Here is a 7,736-nt window from a genome sequence, read left to right as displayed (position 1 = left end):
GGTCCTAACAGCTTCCTTTTTGTATATTATAACTGAGCTTATTAAGTGCTATTTTAGATAAACCCAAGAAAGTACAACTAGTCCCTAGTCAACTGCAATTTACTACCAAAAAGAGCCATTCATAACTTCAATTACCAGAATGTGACATGATATGCTTCCTTAGAGAGCAGAAAACAACAACAGTAAAGTTCATCGCTAGTTACACCTTCATAATATGAAACAGAAATGTTCTGAAATCATTTCTTTATCATCCTTGAATCCATTTACTGTCCCCCAATGTTGCTGCCCTCAATATGTGATTAGAATTGAACTTCAAGCACTCTGTATTATTATATGTATTTGTACATGTGAGTCCAATCCTCCAAATAAAAGATAAACTTTTATTTTCTTGTCTCAAATACATTTACAGGGATAAAAAGAAGAAAATGCAAAGGCGAACAGGAAAGCATGATCTTAACACTCTGGTAATTCAATCAAGTAGGATGGACTGACTATAAATGCATAATTATAAGTGTGATTACTATTATAAAAATGGAAGTATGGAATGTTTAGGAAGATTTGAAAAGACAATGCCTGTCTGAGTAAAGAAACATCTAAGTTGAAACCTGAAGAATAAGTAGAAGTTATCAGAATCACCTAGGTAAAGAGTATAGCTGGATGGGATGTGGGAGTGAAGGAGAAGCTTCCAAAAGAGGAAGAAGCGTGGTAGACAAAGGATGAACAGCACATGATTCTACCACCATATATTGCCTTAATCTGTTCATATCTACTACCTTTGACAAATTCAGACTTTTTAACCATAAATCAATTAAAATATATTATTAATAGTTTAATATGTCCAAAAAAAAAAAAAAAGGTTTTGCCTAACTACCCTGAAGAGCACCACAGTCACTCTCTCATCTCCTTCTCCTTACCTTCATTTATTTCCCATCCCAGTACTGACTACCACCTGGAAAGGCCTATTTCTTTTCTTTTTTCATTCACTAAGCACCATGCAAGCAGGGTCTTGGTTTGTCCTTATTTTTTTGTTTTTGTTGTTTTTAAGCTATATCCTAGTCAATCCCAGTCACCAAGACAGTGTCAACACATATGATAGGAATCCCAGTTACCTCATTTCAACTTTTTTGCTGTTAATAGCAAAAGTAATCAGCAATACATTATCGAGGGCTTAAATTTAAAAAATTTTTTTGAAATTCCAAAAATCCCAAGTGAAACATGAGATTCTATTATGTATCTCTAAATCTGTCCTCATTATTTCTACTGATTGCTTTTTAAGTACCAATCTAAAGCTGACAAACATCTAAATATATTCAAATCTAAATCACAACCACTATAAAATGAATAATTTGATGCAGAAAATCTTTGCTGTGCATCTCAATGTCTGTCCATATCTTAACTTCAGCTGGAAATAAATAATGTGAAGGCATCTGGATAAGAAAAAAATAGTAGTCAAACTTTTTAGAACACTACACTTCACATTCATTGATTTGGTCATGTCTAGATATTAGATGTTATTCAGACAAAGCAAACTGAGTGCTGGGATTTTTCTTTTGTTTTTTCCCTTGTTCGCTTTTACTTTTCATACAGCTATTTGTCATATGCCATGACAACAAATCCTCAAGACAGACAAAAATTAGTGTATAAGTAAGCCTCAACTTAGCCGGTATAATGGCCTGGGTTATAGCTTTTCCCCTATCAATAACTTTGAACAAATGATTTAAACATGCTTTGGCTTCTTCATCCAACTGCAGTGAAATGCCAATCTGACATAGAATTGTGACAAGATTAGAGCGATAAAATAGATCTGAAAATACATCAAATATCTGAGAGTATTATAATTTATAAATGTAAGATACCGTTATTGCATGGTATCTCCTCTTTGACATATACAAAAATAATAGGCTTTTCCTCTCCATATTCTCAAGAACTTACAATTATATCCCACTTTAGAAACTCTACTTTTATATAAAAAGTTATGAAATACCTTAGTTCCAAAGCTTCCTTTCCCATTAGCTACCAAGCAATTCTTATTATAAATAGCTTAATGGATCAACGTAGCTGGGAAATCATTACTTCTGTGGAAGATTGTTCCATCCAGTCTACAATTTATTTATACCCAAAAGTTTCTAATAGTAAATAATAGTAAATGGATTGCACTGTGCAATCAAAAACTAAAAAAAAAAAAAACAAAAAAAAAAACCAGCAATCATTTTATTAGAAAATGGAAAGTTTCAATGCTTCTTTTACGTCTCTGAAAAGTATTAGAGCCTTTTTTATCACATTTTCTTTTGTAATGTGGTATTTTCACAATTATTCTCTTTGATACACCAGTATCTGTTCAGAATCCAGTGTGACCTCTAACTATGCCAAATGATAACTAAACAAATACAGGAACAGAAGAGAAATTCCATCTATAAAGTGATAGCTTGATTTATAAAATAACGCCCATATTGATTTTTGTGTTTCCAATGGCTTGACTGATGTTGTTTTTCATTAAATTACTAAGTTTCAGCATTGTGGAAACACAACATGTTGTTAACATTTGGTCAAAACTGGAGATGAATTTTCTTGCTTGTTTGTTTATTCCGGGACTTAGTCCTCTGGTTACCCTAGGTTAATTTTCAAGGTCAGTGAACTGAGGCATATTTCTAACAGAGCTCACAGAGTTTTAAAATATTCCCTCCCTCACCAGCCCTTCCTTCCTCTCCTTGGCACCAAAATTTTGACCAACTTATCTCTCAATGTGCTATGGAGGTAACCAGGATGCATGCAAGCAGCCTGAAAAATATAAGACAAACGTTGTGAGGTTCTACTCGCAATTAATTTGTCTTCTATTTGAAGAAAGCATTTCTTTTTCTGATTTCAAAAGTAACATAAGTTCATTGTGATACAAAATTTAGAAAAGGCAAAAATTCTAAAGTAAAAAATTACATTGGTTAATAAAATTACATAGGTTTCCAGTGTACAATTCAATAATACATCATATGTATATTGCATTGTGTGTTCGCCACCCAAAGTTAAATCTCCTTCTGTCACTCTATATTTTGCCACAATAAATTTAATTTTAAAAGTCTAAAAAATTATGTACAATCCGCTAACCATAGCTAGCCATTAACAATACTACATTTTCAATTTGTTTTTTAAATATTTCCTAACTGGTTCCTCTTGGGGATTCATACTTCCCTGGATAAAAAAAAATAATAATAATAATAATTAGAAAACAAAAAAACTCTATGTTAATCATTCTGATTTGTCATCTACTATTGATTTTATAGATATACACGTGTGTGTGTGTGTGTGTGTGTGTGTGTGTGTGTGTGTATCTGGAATAGCAGATTTTTCACTTCTTAAATTCTCTGAGGTAGGTTCTTATTTTAGAATGGTTATGTTAGGTGTTCCCTTTCACCGATAAATGTATTGGTGCCAGAATAGTTAGGAAGGCAAGTTCACAAGGAAGACCGCATCAGTCTGATGCTGAGAATGACCAGATGTAAAGCTAGAAGAAAAAAACTAGGCTCCAGCTAAAAATAAGTAAAAATAGCAGATAAAGTATTTGGAGTCTGACATCACAGAAACCTGGATTTTTGTCTTTGCTCTACCATCTCACTGCTGTGGCCTGAAACAGGTTACTTAATTTTTTTGTGCCTAAGTTTTCTCAATTGTATGAAACAGGCATAACAGCAGTACCTACCTGAGATTTCAGAGAGTGAATACATTTAAAGCACTTAAAACAGTGCCTCTCATTTACTCCTACACTATCCTAAATGGTAGGGTTAAATGAGAATGTATCCAGATCACCTGATTATCCATAAGCTTGAATTACAAATGAGAAAACTGAGGCTTAGAAAATGGCTCATTATCTTGCCCAAGACCATAGAATCTGTGAGTGATAGGAGCCTGGATTCTCATCTAGGGTTTATGGCCACAAATGACACTAGTTTTCAAAGTATGATGTTGGGACCACCATCAGGATAATCAGAATCTCTGTAATGGAGCCCAAAAATCTGTAAGTTTAACAAGTTCCTTAGGTGGATTTTAGGCCCCAGATCATGGCTTTTTGCTATACAGCAATCTACATAGAAAATCACTTCTGTCATTTTTCTGAGATGGCTAACTTCAAAACTTCCATGGAAGCTCAAAAACTCTTAAATTTTATTCGGAGCCCTGCACAAACCAGGCCCTCAGAAAATACCGAAAAATAATCTTGCAACAAGTGAGAATAATCTTCAAGAAAAGACCAATAGTGTACAATGCAGGAACACGGCTACAGCAAATGCCCGCCTTTTTTTCCCCTTGAAGGTGTCTGTTTACATGTGATTGATTTTTATCTTACATTTGAGAGATTGATACATAGATTTAATTATATCATGTGTTGTCCCATCAATACTGCTTTGCAGCTATTTTATATTCAGCTTGGGTGCCAGATTGAATTAAATGTTTTTTTTAAAGCCTATAAAGCAAGAATTTCCCTAGTTGGTATTTTTTACATATTGGTTACTAAGAGTCTGTAAGCTAAAGCATGTAGTAAAGTTCATTTGCTAGTGAGGAAACCAATTTGACTTTTATGGCCATTAGTTTTTTATGGGGCACAGAGCAGAATTATTGGTGTTGCTTCTAACTTAGACATGTCTGTAGCTGTCAAGATCGAGGGCACCTCTATTTGGGAAGCAATTATCCTGACCATCTCTAAGGGGATAAATGATCATATACAAACAACTCTCAAGCCCTGGTCATAAGATCCATCCATATGCAATGATACTTAACTATAGCCACCTACAAGGATAACTGCTTTTCTTCCTTTACAACTAGATGTAATGCATTGTAGACTTCAAGTAAGGTGGATAGAGTGAAAAAAAGGCTTAATTATTTAAGAAGTTGTCACTGCTGAAGTATCCACAAATGATGTCATTAACCTATCATCTTTCCTGTGTGCCTACTATGTGTCATGTACTGTTCCACAAATACAGTTTAGAATAATGAGAAAAGACAAAAACAGGTAGAAGACTTACATTCACAATTCTCAAATTTCATTGGGGGCAGTCCGATAATAAATAAAAATAGACTTGTCAGGTGATAGCTTGAGTTGAGGTAGAAGAAAATAAGTCATGATAAAGAGTAGAAAGTAAATCTACCTCACTTAGGAAGAGATGATTAAGGTTTGAGGGTTTTTGTTCAGTGATGCTGTGTGTGTGAAATTGTTGCTTTATTCAACAGAGTAGAACTTATTCTTATGTGGCATTTCTTTTGAATTTATTTTGGCTTGTTTTGAACTTCACATATCTTTCTTTTCATTCATTCATTTGACAACTGTTTTTTGACTGTTTCAAATTTTCCAGGTACTATGCTAGGACTGGAAATATAATATCTCATAGTTATGGAGCATTTACTAAATGCAAAGAGCTATGCACAGCACTTCACATAGCTTTATAGACTGGTAGAGCAGATATTATTATTTCCGCATCACTTATAAGGGATGAGACCCAGGTGGGTTACAGATGCCTGCCTATGTTCTTATCTCTGTTCAGTGCCAGAGCACAAACTAAAATCAAATTTTCTGGTCCCTATACTAGTTTTCCTTAGACTATGACATACAAAATGTTAAAGTAAATTATTTGTCTTCTTTTGAGACAAATGAGATTATGTATATCCTAAAATAAATACACCTCGCTGTTAAATAAACTTCAAGAAGCTATATACCTTGATCTCCAACCTTCAGACAAATAACTGAGTATTAGCCACATTTATAGATGAAGGCTTTCACCAATAGAATTAAATCAGCCCAGGAAACAGGTTAGTAACTTTACAGTATATACCAGATATCTGAGTAGACAATCCTTCTAATCAGAGATTGTCATCAGGGCGGGAAAGTGGGCAAGGGCCCACGTGGCATTCTTTCCTCTCACCTCACTCATGAGACCCTCTCCCCTGTTGATTCATCTCCTCCCTCACGCCCTTTCAGGCACAACTCTGGCCCCAACCAGGCTAGTCCTCAGTGTTGCCTGCAGGAAGTAGACAACAGCTTTCTTTCCTGCCTGCTCCTTCAGAGTAGTCCTTCTGAGCATGCGCTGCTCGCCAGAATGGTTTTCCAACTTTCACGCACTAAGACCGAAGATTCTACGAATCCACCACGTCTCAGCAGTCTAGTTATAGAATCTTAAAGAAAGAAGAGACCACAGAGATCATTCTAGTCCCTAGGACCCAGAAAGAATATATGATTTATGGCTAGTTAATCCCAAAACCAAACTAGAATGCAGATTTACTGCTTTGAGTCAAAAACAACAACAACAACAACAAAAACCTCTCTGGTATTAACATTTGGGGTATTTGCTACAGATTGATAAAAGAGGTTTGGGCAAGGGTTGACTTTTTGACATCTTTCAACTCACATCTCTTAGCCAGACAGCTACTCCGCCCAGCCATGGGGTAAGTCCTTTTCCAACATGCTCTTCATGATGATTGGTTTTCTCTATATCCAACTGAATAATGGGACCACAGGAAATTTCCTGGATTTCTTTCATTCATTGTAGGGTGACTCTGATAAAGAATAAGCTAAAAAAAAAATCAAGATTGTTTTCCTCTAGATAATCATATACATTTCATAAATAACCAGTGATTATTTCAAAGTGCTCTAACATCACCAAGTTACTTTTGACATGATTAGCATAATTAACATCATTTTCATTTTAAAAGTGACAAAACTGTGACACAAAGAAGGGAAGATCACATAGCTAGCTGGTGAAAGGGAGAAAACAGAAAAACTAAATTCAAACCATTCTCAGCTTGATATGAATTACTCTGAACCATTTTTCTGATATAGGAAAAGAAGGAGGCAATAACAGAAATTACAAACATTTATTGACCACTGATTATATGCCAGGAAATTCCCTAGCTCGTTTATCCTCACAACATTCCTATAAGTTAGGTATTATTATCTTCATTATACATGCAAGGATATTCAAGCTTAGCAGAATTAAATAATTTGACCAAGGTAATAAATTTAATGAATGACAAAGCCAAGACTTGAATGCAAGCCATCTAATCCTTCGGTCCACACTTAGCCACTATATTGTATCAGTAGTAAAGCCCTTCCTTGCCAATTGTAGATCCCTGTCATAATTCCTGACTAGATTCTATCTCCAGTGTTCTTCCTAAAATACAATCATACTAATGACTATAAAAATTACTAAAAATACTAATCATGTCTCCTTTTACATTCTAATATATACCATGCCTACATCTTTCTTCATGCTGTGCCTCCTGCCTTGAATCTCCTCTTCCCTCTCTGTGGGAGGCAGAATTTTGCCTACCCTAGGTGCCACAACTGTGAATGTTAACTTTTGTGGCCAAAAGAATTTTGCATATGGAATTAAGCTTAGTAATTAGTGACTTTAAAATAGACATGGATTATTTGAGTAAAACCAATGGAATACATGAAGCCTTAAAACAGAGCTTTCTCTTGACTAAGGGCAGATGAGCACTTCAGAGATGTGACAGGGGAGAAAGTCACAGATTCAAATCATGAGAAGGTTTCAATATACCATAGTTGACTTAATGATGAAGGGGGCCATGTGTCAAAAAAATAGGGCCCAGCCCCTACATCTGCAAGAAGCTCAATTCTGCCAACCACCAGTGAACTTGGAAGAGAACCCCAAATCTCAGGTGAGAACTGCAGCCCCAGCTGATACCTTGATTTTAGTATAGTAAGAACCTAACCAAAGAACCTAGGTGTCCTGCTG

At 35.2% G+C, this 7,736-nt stretch overlaps 1 protein-coding gene across 1 annotated transcript in view; it reads right to left on the bottom strand.

Moving 5' to 3' along the window:
• Positions 1-7,736, bottom strand: part of NXPH1 (neurexophilin 1) — a 270,124-nt gene that overhangs the window by 174,113 nt on the left and 88,275 nt on the right. The window lies entirely within an intron of this gene.

The sequence above is a fragment of the Pteropus alecto genome, unplaced genomic scaffold (genome assembly GCF_000325575.1).
Source record: "Pteropus alecto unplaced genomic scaffold, ASM32557v1 scaffold21, whole genome shotgun sequence".
Taxonomy (NCBI): domain Eukaryota; kingdom Metazoa; phylum Chordata; class Mammalia; order Chiroptera; family Pteropodidae; genus Pteropus; species Pteropus alecto.
This window is presented reverse-complemented; position numbering and strand designations above follow the sequence as displayed.